At 37.7% G+C, this 15426-nt stretch overlaps 1 protein-coding gene across 5 annotated transcripts in view; it reads left to right on the forward strand.

The window, feature by feature from the left end:
• Positions 1-15426, forward strand: part of PTPRM (protein tyrosine phosphatase receptor type M) — a 795639-nt gene that overhangs the window by 334139 nt on the left and 446074 nt on the right. The window lies entirely within an intron of this gene.

The following is a 15426-nucleotide window of genomic DNA, read 5'->3' on the forward strand; positions in this document are numbered from 1 at the left end:
TATATTCTACACCTTCAATTGATAAATACTCAAGTTGTTTCCATGTCATGGCTGTTGTAAAGAAAACTGCTCTGAACGTGGAGGTGCAGATGCCTTTTCCATTAGTGTTTTCAGTACCTTTGGATAAACTGGTAGAAGTGAGATTCTGGATCATGTGAGAGTTCTATTTTTAATTTTTTGAGGATCTTCCATACTGTTTTCCACAGTGGCTGCTCCGGTTCACAGTCCCATCAGCAGTGCACAAGGGTTTCCTTTTCCCCAGATCCTCCCCAGTATTTGTTATCTTTTACCTTTTTGATGATGGTCAAAAAGGTGTGAGGTGTGAGGTGATACCTCATTATGGTTTTAATTTGCATTTCCCCAATGGCTAATGATGATGAGCCTGTTCATGTACCTGTTGACCTTCAATATGTCTTTTTTGGAGAAATGTCTATTCAGGTCCTTAGCCCATTTTTTAATTAGGTGGGTTTTTTTTGTGTTTTTTTTTTGTTTTTGCTCTTAAGTTCTATGAATTTTTTATATATTTAGGATATTAAACCCTTGTCAGATAGATGGTTTACACACATATTTCCCATTCTACAAGTTTCTCATTTCACTTTGTTGATAGTTTATTTTGCTGTGCGGAAGATTTTAGTTTGATATAGACCCACTTGTTAACTTTTTATTCTTTTACCTGTACTTCGGTAGTCCTATTTGAGAAATTATTACCAAGACCCATGCCGAGGAGCTGTATTCCTTTGTTTCCTTCCAGGAGTTTCATGGTTTCATCTCACATTTCAGTCTTTAACCCATTTCAAGTTAATTTTTGTGAGTGGTGTAAGATATGGGTCCAATTTCATTCTTTTACATATGAATATCCACTTATCCCAGCTCCATTTGTTGAAAAGACTGTCTTTTCTTCATTGAGTTGAAAAGACTGTCTTTTTAGCATTGAGTATGCTTGACTTCCTTTGTAAAAATTAGTTGACTGTGTATGCTGGGGTATTTTTCTGGGCTCTTGATTCTGTTCCATTCATCTGTTTGTCCATTTCTATGCCAGTATCATGCTGTTTTGATGACTATGGTTCAGTTTAGCTTGAAATCAGGAAACGTGGTGCCTCTTGCTTTGTTCTTCTTTCTTAGGATTTCTTTGGATATTCAGGGTCCTTTGTGATTCCATAAACGTTTTAGGAGTGTTTTTTTCTACTCCTGTAAAAGATGCCATTGGAATCTCAGTAGGGATTGCGTTGAATCTATAGATGACTGTTGGTAGTATTGGCATTTTAAAAATATTAATTCTTTCAATCCATGTACATGAAATTTCCATTTATTTGTGTCTTTTTTTTAATGTTTATTTATTTTTGAGAGAGACAGAGACAGAATGCGAATGGGTTAGGGGCAGAGACAGAGGGAGACACAGAATCTGAAGCAGGCTCCAGGCTCTGAGCTGTCAGCACAGAGCTCGACGCGGGGCTCGAACTCATGAGCTGTGAGATCATGACCTGAGCCGAAGTCAGACTGAGCCACCCAGGCGCCTCTATTTGTGTCTTTTAAGTTTTTTTTTAATCAGTGTTTTGTTTTCAGCACATAGATCTTTTACCTCCCTAGCTAAATTTATTCCCAAGTATTGATGCTATCATAAATGAGATTGATTGATTGATGATGAGCATCTTTTCATGTACCTGTTGACCTTCAATATGTCTTTTTTGGAGAAATGTCTATTCAGGTCCTTAGCCCATTTTTTAATTAGGTGGGGTTTTTTTGGGGTTTTTTGGTTTTTGTTTTTTGTTTTTGTTTTTGTTTTTTTATTTTTTAGAAATTTGCTGTCAGTACATGGAAGTACTGCTCATCTTTATATGTTTATTTTGTAATCTGGGACTTTACAGAATTCTTTGATTAGATATAATAGTTTTCTGGTTGAGTCTAGATTTTTTTCTATATAAATTATGTTACCTGCAAATAGAGGTAATTTTGTTTTTTTCTTTCCAATTCTGATAACTTGTATTTATTTTTCTTGTCTGACTGCCCTAGCTAGGACTTCTAGAACTATGTTGAATAGGAGTGGTAAAAGTGGCAACCTTGTCTTGTTCTGATTTTAGAGGAAAAGCTTTTAACATTTTACTATTCAGTGTGGTAGTATGTGTGGATTTGTCATTTGTGACTTTTACTGTGCTATGTTCCTTCTGTGTATAATTTGTTCATAGTTTTTATCATGGATGGATACTGGATTTTGTGCAGTGCTTTATCTGCATCTCTTGAGATGGTTGTATGATTCTTTTCATTCTATTAATGTGATACATTAATGTGGTACAATCATTGATTTGCCTATGTTGAACCATCCTTGCATCCCAGGAATAAGTTCTACTTGATCGTGATGCATGATCCTTTTAATGTGCTGCTGAATTGGTTTGCTAGTATTTTATTGAGGATTTTTACATCTATATTCATCAGGAATATGGGCCTACTTTATTTTGTTTGTTTGTTTGTTAGTAGTGTTATTTTCTAGTTTTAGTATCAGAATAATGCTGGACTCATAAAATGAGTTTGGGAGTATTTCTTCCTCTTCAATTTTGTGGAAGAGTTTGAGAAGGATTGATGCTAATTCTTCTTTAAATATTTGGCAAAATTCACTGGTGAAGTCATCTGGTCCTGTTACTGGGTTGGGGGATTTTTTGATTACTGATTCATCTCCTTACTCATAATTGGTCTATTCAGATTTTCTATTTCTTCCTGACTTTCTCTTGATAAGCTGTCTAAGAATTTTTCAGTTTCTTAAAAGTTAATTTGGTTTGTTGGCAGGTAGTTGCTTTTAGTAGCCTCCTAAGACCCTTTGAATTTCTACCATATCAGTTGTAAGGTCTCCTATTTCATTTATAATTTGTTGATTTGGGTCTTCCTCCCCCCCCACCCCCCCTTGGTTAGTCTACCCAAGGGTTTGTCAATTTTATATTTTGAAAGAAGCTGCTCTTAGTTTAGCTAATCTTTTATAATGTTTTCTGTCCTTTACTTCTACTCTAATCTTTGTTATTTCCGTTTTTCTCCTAACTTTGGGCTTAGTTCTTTTTTAGTTCTTTAAGATGTAGAGTTAGGTTGTATATTTAGGATCTTTATTGCGTCTTAATGTAGGTATTTATTGCTGTGAACTTTCCTCTTAGAATGACTTTTGCCGCATCCCACAAGTTCTGGTATTTTGTGTTTACCTTTTTGTCTAAAGAAACTTTTTTTTTCTTCTTTAATGTCTTCTTTGGTCCATTTGTTATTTAGGAGAGAGTAGTTTAATTTCCACGTGTTCATAAATTTTCCAGTTTTCCTCTTGTTATTGATCTCTAATTTCATGTTTTTGTGGTCAGCAAGATTTTTGGCACCATTTCAGTCTTCTTAAATTTGCTAAGACTTGTTTTGTGGCCGACTATATGGTCTCTCCTAGAAAGTATTTCGTGTGTGCTTGGGAAGAATGTGCATTCTGCTGTTGTTGGCTAGAGTTTTTTATATGTGTTCGTTAGGTCCATTTGGTCTAGAGTGTCGTTCAAGTCTGACGTTGGGTGCTTTACCACTATGTATGTAAACTGTTGTATCTTCTTAATGTGTTAGACCCCTTTGTCATTACATAATGACTTTCTTTGTCTCTTTTTACCATTTTTAGTTTAAAGTCTATTTTGTCTAAGTATAGCCACCTCTGCTGCATTTTTGTTTTGTTTTTGTTTTTGTGGTTGCCATTTTGTTGAAATGTCTTTTTCCATCCCCTCACTCTCAGCCTATGTGTGTTTTTAAGGCTAAGGTGCATCTCTTGGAGGCAGCACATTGTTCTTTCTTTCTTTCTTTCTTTCTTTCTAATTTATTCGGATGTTCTATGTCTTTTGAGCCATTTACATATAAAGTAACTATGGATAGGAAAGGACTCACTATTTCCTTTTTGTTAATGTCTTTCTGGTTGTAGATCCATTGTTCTTTGTTTCTGATTTTGGTGTCTTTTGTGTGTGTGTGTTTTGATGTTTTTGGTTTCAGTATATTTTGACTTCTTTTTCTTGTTCTTTCATGAAACTACTAACATTTTTTTCTATATAATTCCCATGAGGCTTACATAAAATATCTTAAACTTATAACACCCTATTTTATATATTTTTTTTAATTTTTTTTTTTTAACGTTTATTTATTTTTGAGACAGAGAGAGACAGAGCATGAATGGGGGAGGGGCAGAGAGACAGGGAGACACAGAATCGGAAGCAGGCTCCAGGCTCTGAGCTGCCAGCACAGAGCCCGACACAGGGCTTGAACTCACGGACCGCGAGATCGTGACCTGAGCTGAAGTTGGCCGCTTAACGGACTGAGCCACCCAGGCGCCCCACACCCTATTTTATATTGATAACAACTTAACTTTAATGGAATTTTGAAACTTTACACTTTTACTTCTCCTCCCCCTCACATTTTAGGTTATTGTTGTTACAATTTATATATTTTTATATCGTGTAACTAATAAAAGATCATTCTATTTACAGTTATTTTTACTATGTTCATTTTTCATAACTTTTAGAGTTGTAAGTGAATTATGTACTACTATTACCATATTGCAAAATCTAACAATGAGTATAAATTTACCATTATCAGTGAGATTTACTCTATCATTTATGTTTTTATGATGTTAATTAGCCTTTTTTTACTTCCTTTCAAAGAACACCTTTTCGCATTTCTTTTTCTTTTCTTTTCTTTTTCTTATTACAGTATAGTTGACATACAATGGTGTGTTAGTTTCAGGTGTACAACATAGTGATTTGATAATTCTGTACATTATGTAGTGCTCACAGTAAGGCGTAGTTACCATCTATAGCCATACAAAATTATTTAAAAATATTATTGATGATATTCCTAATGCTGTACTTTTCATTCCTATGACTTTATTTTTTCATTCCTATGATTTTATTTTATAACTGCAAGTTTGTACCTCTTAATCTATTTCACCCATCCCCCCACTCTCCTTTAGCAACCACCAGTTTGTTTTCTGTATTGATGAGTCTGTTTCTATTTTGTATGTTTATTTATTTGTTTTGTTTTTTTTTTGATTCCACATAATATGTGAAATCATATGGAATTTGTCTTTTTTTTTTGTCTGACTTATTTCACTTAGCATAATACTCTATGTACCAATGTGTATTGTCACAGATGGCAATATTTCATTTTTTTATGGCTGAGTAATATTCTGTTCCATTATGGAATAGAACATTTTCTTTATCCATTCATCTACCTATAGACACTTATTTTGCTTCCATATCTTGGTTATTGTAAATAATGGTACAGTAAACATAAAGTGCCTCTACCTTTACAAATTTATGTTTTTGTTTTCTTTAGGTCAATACCCAATGGTGACATTACTGGATTTTATGGTATTTCTGTTTTAATTTTTGAGGAAACTCCATACTTCTTCCCATAATGTCTCCACCAATTAACGTTCCCAACAATAATGCACAAGGGTTGCCTTTCCTCCACGTCCTTGCCAACCCTTGTTATTTTTTGTCTTATTGATACTAGCCATTCTGACTGATGTGAGATAGTATCTCACTGTGGTTTTGATTTGTGTTTCCCTGATGATGAGTTATGTTGAACATCTTTTCATGTGTTTGTTGGCCATCTGTATGTCTTCTATGAAAAATGCCTATTCAGGTCCTCTGCCTATTTTTAAATCAGATTATTAGTTTGTTTTGTTTTGTTTTGTTTTGTTTTGGTGTTGAGTTGTATGACTTTCTTACATATTTTGAATACAACCCTTATTCGATATAATGTTTTCAAATATCTTCTTTCATTTAGTAGGTTAATTTTTAGTTCTGTTGGTGGTCTCCTTTGCTGTACAAAAGTTTTTTAGTTTGATGGGTCCATTTGGTATTATTGTGAGGTAGTTCTGGTGATAACGAACTCTCCCAGCTTTTTGTTGTTGTTCAGGGAAGCCTTTTATCCCTCCTTCATTTCTGAAGGACAGCTTCACCAGGCATAGAATTCTGGACTGGCAGTAATTTTCTTTCAATATTTTGAGTATATCAACCATGCTCTTTTGGCCTCAAAAGTTCATGTTGAGAAATCATCCACTAGTCTTATGGGGGTTTCCTTGTATGTGACTTCTGACTTTTCTCTTGCTGTTCTTAATGTTTTTAATTGTTTTTTTTAAATTTTTACAGTAAGTTTTAATAGATCTTGGTGTAGCCTATTTGAGTTCAACCTATTTGGTATCTCTTGGTCTTCATGCATCTAAATGTTTTTTTCTTATCCCAGGTTTGGGAAGTTGACAGCCATTACTGCTTTAAATACACTTTCTGTCTCTTTCTCTTTTCTTTCCCTTCTAAAATTCCCATGATATGAATATTGTTTTTTTCATTGTGTCCTATAAGCCCTGTAGCTTTCTTCACTTTTTTTTCCCCCTCTGTGTAATTTCAATGTCCTATTCTATAGGTCACTTATTTCTAATGTATGGTAGAATCTACTTTATGAGGAAGCTCCTGTCCTCTGGTATAGGGAGGGTACCTCTCACAGTAGAATTTTATGGCCTATTTCAGGGGCAAAGGGTGTGGGAAGATCAGAGTGACCTCTTTACTACTGCCATTTTCATATACTTTTTCATCTTAAAATATCAGTATGCCATTTCATGAACTCTGTCATCCATTAGGCTATCATGTGGTTTTGTCTTTTATTTGGTTGGTAGGGTGCCTTATACTGATTGATTTTTGGATGTTATATCAACCTAGAATTCCTGGGATAAATCTCACTTGGTTATGGTATATGGTCTTTTTTATATGTTGTCATATAACACATTAAGTGCAAAGTGATTTGCATATATGATACCTTGAATTCTAAAATCTAAAAATTACACAGAATCGTGCTCCATTATTTTTCTTCCAATTCAAAAACATAATAATATAATGAAAAAGATTGAAAACAAAAATCCACCTGCCATGTATTACGTGAAGTGAATATAATGAACCTAGGACAGTGCTGCACATTCTAAGAGACCAATGAAAGTTAGCTGTTATTATCATTCCTGTTTTTAGGCACTGCATCCTGATGGGCCCACTAGAATACGTTAGCTGCAGATTAAATGCTAAAATCATTGATTTCTTACAATTTATCAATGTCTGTCTTAAAACTAAAAGAAGAAAAATGTTTGCAGAATGTACTGTTTTTCAGTGTGGGCAGTACCATTGTGTTCTTAGCACTAGCTTCCTTGTTTGAGGACAAGTACACAGAGAAAGGAGCTGACTACTTTGTCTGGCGTTTTGGGAATGCCTCCAGTTCATTTCAACCTATGTCATTACATTAAAATGCAAATGAAAATAAAAAAGGGTTAGGACCCAGTCCTCTTTTGCCCCACTTCAGTTTGCACTTTGATCCCGCAAATTACCGTTCTTTGATTTTGTTGTTAGCATTTTGGTGCAGACTTTGAAGGATCAATAATATGAAACATCTACAAAAAGAGTTGCATCTTGGTCAATAATTTCTGGCTTTGGGATCAAAGGCTGATTTGAGGTCGATTAATACATGAAAACCTCTGTTCTTTTAAAAACTGCTTTCTTAATAATAAACAACAGAATATGGCAGAGATGAGAAAATAGGAGAGTTGTGGTAAAACTCCTGTTTGATATTCATGGAAGATATTTCGTTTCTGGAAATCCTGCAGATTTTAGAAGAAAGCTGGCATAGCATTTTGAAAGGGTATCCGGGAGACGAATGGGCCTATAAATTTGGAGAGAGAGAGAGAATTTTTCTTTTTGAATATGGGATCCATTGAAAATTTCTACTCTAATGGTGCTATACCTGGTGTTACAATTAAGATAGTTTGGCAGGATTCAGAGCATACAGCTCAGCATGGGAGCAAAACTTTTCTGGCTGCAGAGACTTTTTTTCTTGAGATCTTTTCCAGTTTCCAGTGGTAGATTAGTTATTTTAAACAGTAATGAACATTTTTGAGGGCACCAGGCACACAGAATACCTTCCTGGCATCATCTTGTTTAATCTTTTCCCCAACCTTATGTAATAGGTACTTTTTAAAAATAAAATCCCTGTTTTAAAAATTTTGTGTGTGTGTGTGTGTGTGTGTGTGTGTCCATTAAGGCTTGGGTTGAAGAACTTTTGCTTCTGTTCAGAGGTAATAAGGGGCTAAAATAATGATGCTTGAAGGCTTGAACACACATGGCATAAATGCAAATCTTAAGAAAGATTGGCCTTCCCAATCGAAAACAGTTCTAGAATTCATATCTCTGGACAGGGAGAATCCAGACATCTTAAAACTTTGGAAATATTATATAGGCCTTTAACATTTATTGAAAAAATTAAAAATGCCATTATTAGAAATTTTGACTTTCATGTTCTTGGAAGAACTGATCTGGAAAATAGAATTCCGCAGTTCCTTTGTCTTGTGCACCCTGTTGGATGAGTTACTATCTTCCACTTAGGTCAATTAATTATGTTTAATCTGAGAAGGATAAGTTTCTTATAAAAGTGTTTATGCTTAATGAGTTTGCATGTGTTCATCTGGTTTCCATTTGAGTTGTGGCTTTTATTATCTTAGCCAGATTATTTTTTCTGGCAGTCCTTTTCTCAACCAAGCAATGCTCTTTCCCAAACTAAAGACAGTCAACCCATTCCAGAGAAGGGCCCTCCCAAAATACAGTTTGCACAGAGGCATAAATTCCTTGGACTTTTAACCTCACCATGTGAGTAATATGCACTGGCAGTCTTTCAGAAAGCTGTTTTGAAGACCAAACCAATTCTAAAGGAAAAGTGATAACCTTTGATCCAAAGATCATATATCTTTGGCCCCCAAATTAAAAATGTAAGTTATATCCTAACAAACAGCCCACTGGAGGCAGTAAGTATTAGCAGATTGTATTGATAAATGAGTTTTTCTGTGTTTTTGTTTTTGGTTCAGTTAGCCATTGCTGGAAACAGGGCCCTTAGGAAAGTAGGTTTCCAAGTGTGGACTTCCAGTGGATGAACAGATCAGTGGCAGAACTAGTGACAATTGTGATATTCAGATTATTATTATGCAGTTAACTGATAGAGCAGAGTACATATAGTTCATAAGTTTCTCAAGACAGATTACAGAAACTAACACTTAGTATTTTTGAGGGGGCGGCGAAAAGAGCACTTTTGTGTACCCTTCTGGGTAGAGATGCAAATTGGTATATGCTTTAAGGAAAGCAGTTTGGCAATTTGTGTCAAAAGCCTTTTTAAACTGCATTTCTTTTGTCTTATTAAATTCAGTTTCTAAAAATTTATGCTCAGGGAGAAACAGAAAGTATACATGATGATTTAATTATGAAAAGTTTTATCTTGGCATTATGTATAGGAAACCAAAATGTTCAACAGCACAGGATGATCCAGTAAACTTTTGTCTGTCTGGGCCGTATGTATCAGGACTTCTCAGCCTTGACCATATTGACCTTGTGGTCAATATTGACCTTTTTTGCGGGGGTTGTTTTGTGCATTACAGGATGTTTAACACCATCCATGGCCTCTTTTCACTAGATACCAGTAGTATCCCTACCATTTTGATCTCTGTTGTGACAAACATAATGTCTCTGGACATTATCAGATGTTCCCTGGCAGGTGGGGGGTGGGGATTGCCCCATTTGAGAACGATTGATGTATACCAGGCAGAATTTCAAATAGTTTTAGATGAATATTTAACAAGGGAAAATGCTGATGACGTTTTGTTAATTTTTTAAGTGTATGGTTACTTCAAAAGGGGAGAAAGAGACCAATAGACCATATTAGATGGAGTTCAGTTTTCATAATGGCAAGGGGTTGTTCTGATAGTGAAATGCAAAGCCAGAGTTCCCACCAGAGACCTCAGAGCAACCCATGAATAACATAGCTGCTCATAATATGCTCCCAGGATTCTATCAGGTGCTAGAAGCTTCCTTTTTGGTTCCAATGGAATTTTTTTTTTTTAACTTTCATTTAACCCCCTCACCACTCCTACCCCATTTTTAACCGTTCTCATGATTTGGCTTTTAATTTGTCTTTTTCCCCAGTGCAATAAATAATCTTTATGAACCTTCCTGAATTCACTCTTAGCCTGGGTCAATCAAAGGTCAGTTTCCAGCCTTCCTCAGATTGCCCAGGCTTTAGGTCAACATGCTATATGTCTCCTCAACAAGTTACTGGACACGTTATATTAAAAAAACAAAAACAAAAACAAAACACTAGTGTGCAGAAACGCATGCATATTTTAAAAGTTGCTTCTTAGAGATAAATTTATGTACGATTAAAAAATTAAATACTTCTCTATTTTTAATATTTATTGTCCAAAATATTTCCTAAAAGTGAAAAATAAGTTATTTAAATCACAAATCCTAGGAAGAAATTGAATTGATTGCCAATATATTGGACATTCTTTAAATATATTAGCCATATTAGGAGGCAGAATATGTAAATTAAGTTGGTCCAGGTTAGGTGTTTTTGGAGGCCATTCAGATTTGGGGAAGAATGAGTTATATTATTTCTCAGGCAGTTTGGAAACATGTGTTTAAAAAAGGAAAAAGAAAACTGTATGATATCCCACCCTTGGTGTTCCAGAAGAACTCTCCTGCCATGCTAAATAAGGAATAAAATTCAAAATTTCAGGATTTGAAATTCATTCTCTGAAAATTATTTTAGTTCATGGGAAACCTACTCTTCAAACTAAATGTATATTCAAACTGAGTGTATTTTATCTTTCCCCTTGCACCACTCAGAAGGTATAGAAGCCTTTGAAGGGCTGAAAATCTGTAATGATTATAGCAGGAAGAGAAACGTTACTATGTGAAAGAGACTCTTCCTTGCATTTCTACATCTGTAGGAGGAAAAGTGGGTGGTGATGGGGTGCCTGGGTAGCTCAGTCGGTTAAGCGTCTGACTTCAGCTTAGGTCGTAATCTCACGGCTTGTTAGTTTTAGCCCCGCATCAGGTTCTGTGCAGATGGCTCAGAGCCTGGAGCCTGCTTCAGATTCCGTCTCCCTCTCTTTCTGCCTCTCCCCTGCTTGCTGTCTATCTCTCTTTCTTGCTCAAAAATAAATAAAACAAGAAAAAATTTTTTTTAAAAAGTGGGCAGTGGGCTCTGTTGGTCCCACACACCTTGACTGGCCCTTCTGGTTGAGAAATTGTAGTGCACTCACTTGTAGTGCATAAGAAAAACCAGAAAGATTTGGAGAAATTTGGAGGCATTGGGGAGTGGGGAGGGACAAAAAGGAGAGAGGAAGGAGTCATAGGTAGGGTGCAGGGTGAGAATCCAAAGTCTAGGACATATACAAGTAACACATGGAGATTTTGTAATGGACATTTTAAATGTTTAATTTTTAGTAGCTTACCCATGCAAGGATATACCAGCGATGATACTCAAAATACTTCGCAGACTTTCAGGACAGGCTTGAAACTGATCCTAGGCTTAACCAAGGGGGTGGGGGGTAAAACTACAGAAGAGCAGTTCAGGTGTAGTATCCCTTTAATGCAAATTATTGTGAAAGATGGCAACACACTCAAAAACCTTACCTTAGGGACCCAACTTACCACACTGGCCTGCAGCAAAAGGTGAGCAGAGTAGGAGACCATGAGAGGGACAGGAGAGGGCAATATTAGTGAGACGTCCTGCTATCCGAATGTGCAACGTAATCTGTCTTTAACAATCCACAGGAATATGAAAGTGGGGATGCTCAGTGTATGTGGGAGCCAGCTTGGGAGATTTTCTCAAAGGAGCCATCACAGTTCTAAATTATCCTTCGTAAAGGCATGCCCACAAGAAAGGAAGCAGACAGAGTGAGCCCCACACTGGTGGGGCATGTAGGCATCAGAGATTTGAAAAGGGGCATGTCAGCTGACTGAGCAATTCCAGTGAGAGGAGGGATCAAATAGGAAGAGGAGAGAGGCCAAAACCAAAACTGGACAGAAGAACTTCCAGCCCAAGAGGCACCTTCCAAATAAGGAAGCCTGGGATTCTAACCCAGATTCAGGGAGTATACTCATTCTAAATATGATTCAAACCATAAGCCCTGTTTACAGTTTATCCATGGACGCAAGAGTTGTTGTCTCCAACGAGGGCGCAGAAGATGCAGCCCTCATACCCAAAATATCCAAGGACAAAGAAAGCAAGGTCCCCATTGTTGCAGGTGAAGCGCTACTAGGGCAATGGGGGAAGAGGTTACAATGGCGACTGTAAGACGCCAGTCGCAAACGGGGTGCCCAGTCTACCTACCTCTCTGCCCAGCCAACTGCAAACTCTGTCTCCACATATGGCTCCCACACTAGCCAGCTCATACCATGTTCTGTCAGTCTCAGTGTTAGAAAACTCTTCTTTACTCTTAGGGAGCATGGCTGTCCAGAGTTTCTGCATACTGGGTCCATCTCATAAAATCAGAAGTCAGCTATCATTCTCAATTGCCCCTACGTCTCCTGTGACCCAGTTTTTCAGTCACTGGACTGAAGGTTCTGATTTAAAACACACACACACACACACACACACACACACACACACACACACACAATCTGTTCCTAGGACAGTAGTTCCCTGTAGTATTTCTTAGCCTCTGTGCACACGTGGCTTGTGAGCTTTCATGTTGGTGTGACCCCATCAGTGGATCTGGCTCCAACACTCAGCTGACCGAGGGGGAGTACATGGCTGTTGTTGTTTTCCTTGGTGTGGATGCCCTCTGTCTGGGGTGTGGTCAGGTTTGACTCTGGAGGGGCCTGTCTGCCCTTGTGGGGGCACCCAATTAACTGGAGTGGCTCCCAGACTCCCCAAAATGAAGAACTTTTCTCTGTGGCTAACAGGAGTGTAGCTCAGTGATCTGGTCACAGGTTCCTCGTTTTGAAAAGCCTCACGTTAACTCTGTTGGAGCAGGGGGCACCTACCAGTACATACGCTCGGAAAAGGGGAGTGAGCAGAGTTCTAAATCTGAGACAAATCGACATTTAGGGTAGAGCCCAAAGAAGAATGAACAAAGGAAAAAGCTGAAGGAAAAGGGTTTTGAAAGTAGAATTTTGAAAGTTTTTTGAGGGAGTTTTGGAAAAAAATCACTGTGGCGGAAAGCATTTTCCCTTGGGAGACGAGTCAGGAAGAGGAAGGAAAGAAGGCTGTTGGGCCTCTTAGGGGCCTGCTGATAAACTGAGGAGAGCAGTTTCTATAGACAGGCCGAGGCTCTGTGGCTGGCAGACCCCTTGAACAAAGGGCTCCACCAACTTCTCGGGAAGGTTGACAGGAAATGGATCTAACAGCTCCCTCAGGAGCCAGCAGGGCAGGGCAGTTGTGTGTGTGTGTGTGTGTGTGTGTGTGTGTGTGTGTGTGTGTGTGTGTGTGATTAAAGGCTGCAAAGCATAACCTTTTCCGATGAGCTACCTTCGAAAGCCTGTGAAGTAGCTAAAATCTGCTCTACACACACCAGCGAACAGAGGAGTTACTACTTCCATATTTTTCTTCTTTTTTTTGAATGCTTTGTACGTGGTGTAGTTTGATGTCCATGTAGCTAGGGGCAATGTGCTTAGAATTATTTTACAGGCGAAAAACAGTTCAAAAAGTTTCCAGGTGATGACAGATGTACCATAATGGATGTGTTGTGTTGGCTTCGAAGTAGAATATTCCATTTGCTTATATGATTTCTTGACAAGCAAAGAGCTTTCTGGCTTTCAATGTAGTCCTATTAATTTAGTCAGATCTCAAATTCTTAATGATCCCTGTTAATATTGGGAACCGCTAATGTAGGTAAATCGAAAATAATTGTTATAATTTTGTGTAGCAAAGTTTGTTCGTTTGTGTCAGAGGTGAGGTTGGGAGAGAAGAATTCTACAGAAGTTGAAATTGCAAGTAAATAATTTTATTTTATGTTTTTATGTTTTAAAGTTTATTTATTTTGAGAGAAAGAGAGAGAGAAAATAGGGGAGGGGCAGAGAGGAAGGGAGAGAGAACTGCAAACAGGTTCCACGCTGTCAGCGCCATGCCCGACACGGGGCTCAAACTCATGAACTGTGAGATCGTGACTGAGCCAAAACCGAGAGTTGCATGCTTAACTGACTGAGCCATCCTGGCGCCCCGCACGTAAACAATTTTAAAGAATGTAAATTCAGTTTCACTGAATAATACAAACTCAATTTAAATAATATGAAAGAAGCCAACGTGTCAAAGTGAGGCAGGGAGGCACTCTCAGTGGAAGAGCATGGGGGACGCAGACGCAGGTGGGAGGCTCGCAGAGGCAATGCCATAGTGGGCTGTGCGTGGGCTTTGGAACTGTTCGCGCTCTGGTTCTGACACTCGGTAGGCAAGTACCCATGAGATCTCCCATCTGCAAAATGGAAAAGAATACCTACCTCACGGAACGCTTATGCATATTCAGTGGGAAATGTTCTGGTCCGTGATGCTCAAAACGTGTTACCTTTTTCCATTTGCTAAAAACAAAGTTCTTTCAGCTTTTTGGGAACAGAGACTAGAAGAGAAATTTGTCTTAGGGACTTTTTACAGAGGTCTTTAAAAACCATGGCATCGTGTTATTCTTGGCCAAGGATAATTTAAGGTAGTGAAAAATAGGTCAGAGGACGTTAAATTAATGTATTTGTATTAGAAACAATGACCCATGGTTATACTGCTCTTTAAGAAGTTATTTAGGACATTTTGCATGCTAAGCAGCATGAATGCAGTTTTCGAATTACTGGTGGCCTCCACATTAGTAAAATGGGCTTTTTCCTGTGCGTTATTGATATTAAAATGCATTTCTCTTTGTTCTTGAGTAGTAACCCACTTCCATTCTTAATTTTGTTCTGCACAGGCTAATATTAGTGCTAGTTTATCACGTTTGGGCTCTCAGTAGTGGGGCACGACTCTTTGAATGTGTCTACACATGGCCTAAAGACACATTGACAATGGGGAAAAGCTGGCATAATAAGTTTATTCTGGTTATTGTCCAGAATATTTATCCATCCCTCCCAGAAATACCAGCATCCTGTTCTCTTCCTTTTCTACCCCCTAACCTCCCCCTTCCCAGACCCTTGCTTTTATACTGTCATTGCTGTGATAAGAGACTTTTTCCTAACAAAAATAGAAGATACCATAAAATGCAATTCCTGGCCTGTCATTGCAGTTCCTTAACACATGCGTTGAGTGTGTTGCAGAAATTTGGTCTGGGCTTCTCAGATCAAATAGAATTATCCTTTATTCAGAGGGCTGTCCCCCATGGACACTGTATGAGACTTGACGTTGTTTAGCATTTGGAATCATTCTTTTCTCTTGAATTGGGAGTAAGAATCAGCAGAAACTGCCATGCTGTGGCAGTCCCAACCTAATTCCACAGAGTCCGTCTATGGGGATAGTATTTTTGGTAGTTGGGAAGTATTACATAGGGAATACTGCATACCAATTAGTTGTATTAAATATATATATTACGCACAGCTTTGTACTCGGCATAAAAAGTTTCCTTGACAACATCATTTAACTTCTTACTGTTCT

This window comes from Neofelis nebulosa, chromosome 11 (assembly GCF_028018385.1).
Source record: "Neofelis nebulosa isolate mNeoNeb1 chromosome 11, mNeoNeb1.pri, whole genome shotgun sequence".
Taxonomy (NCBI): Eukaryota; Metazoa; Chordata; class Mammalia; order Carnivora; family Felidae; genus Neofelis; species Neofelis nebulosa.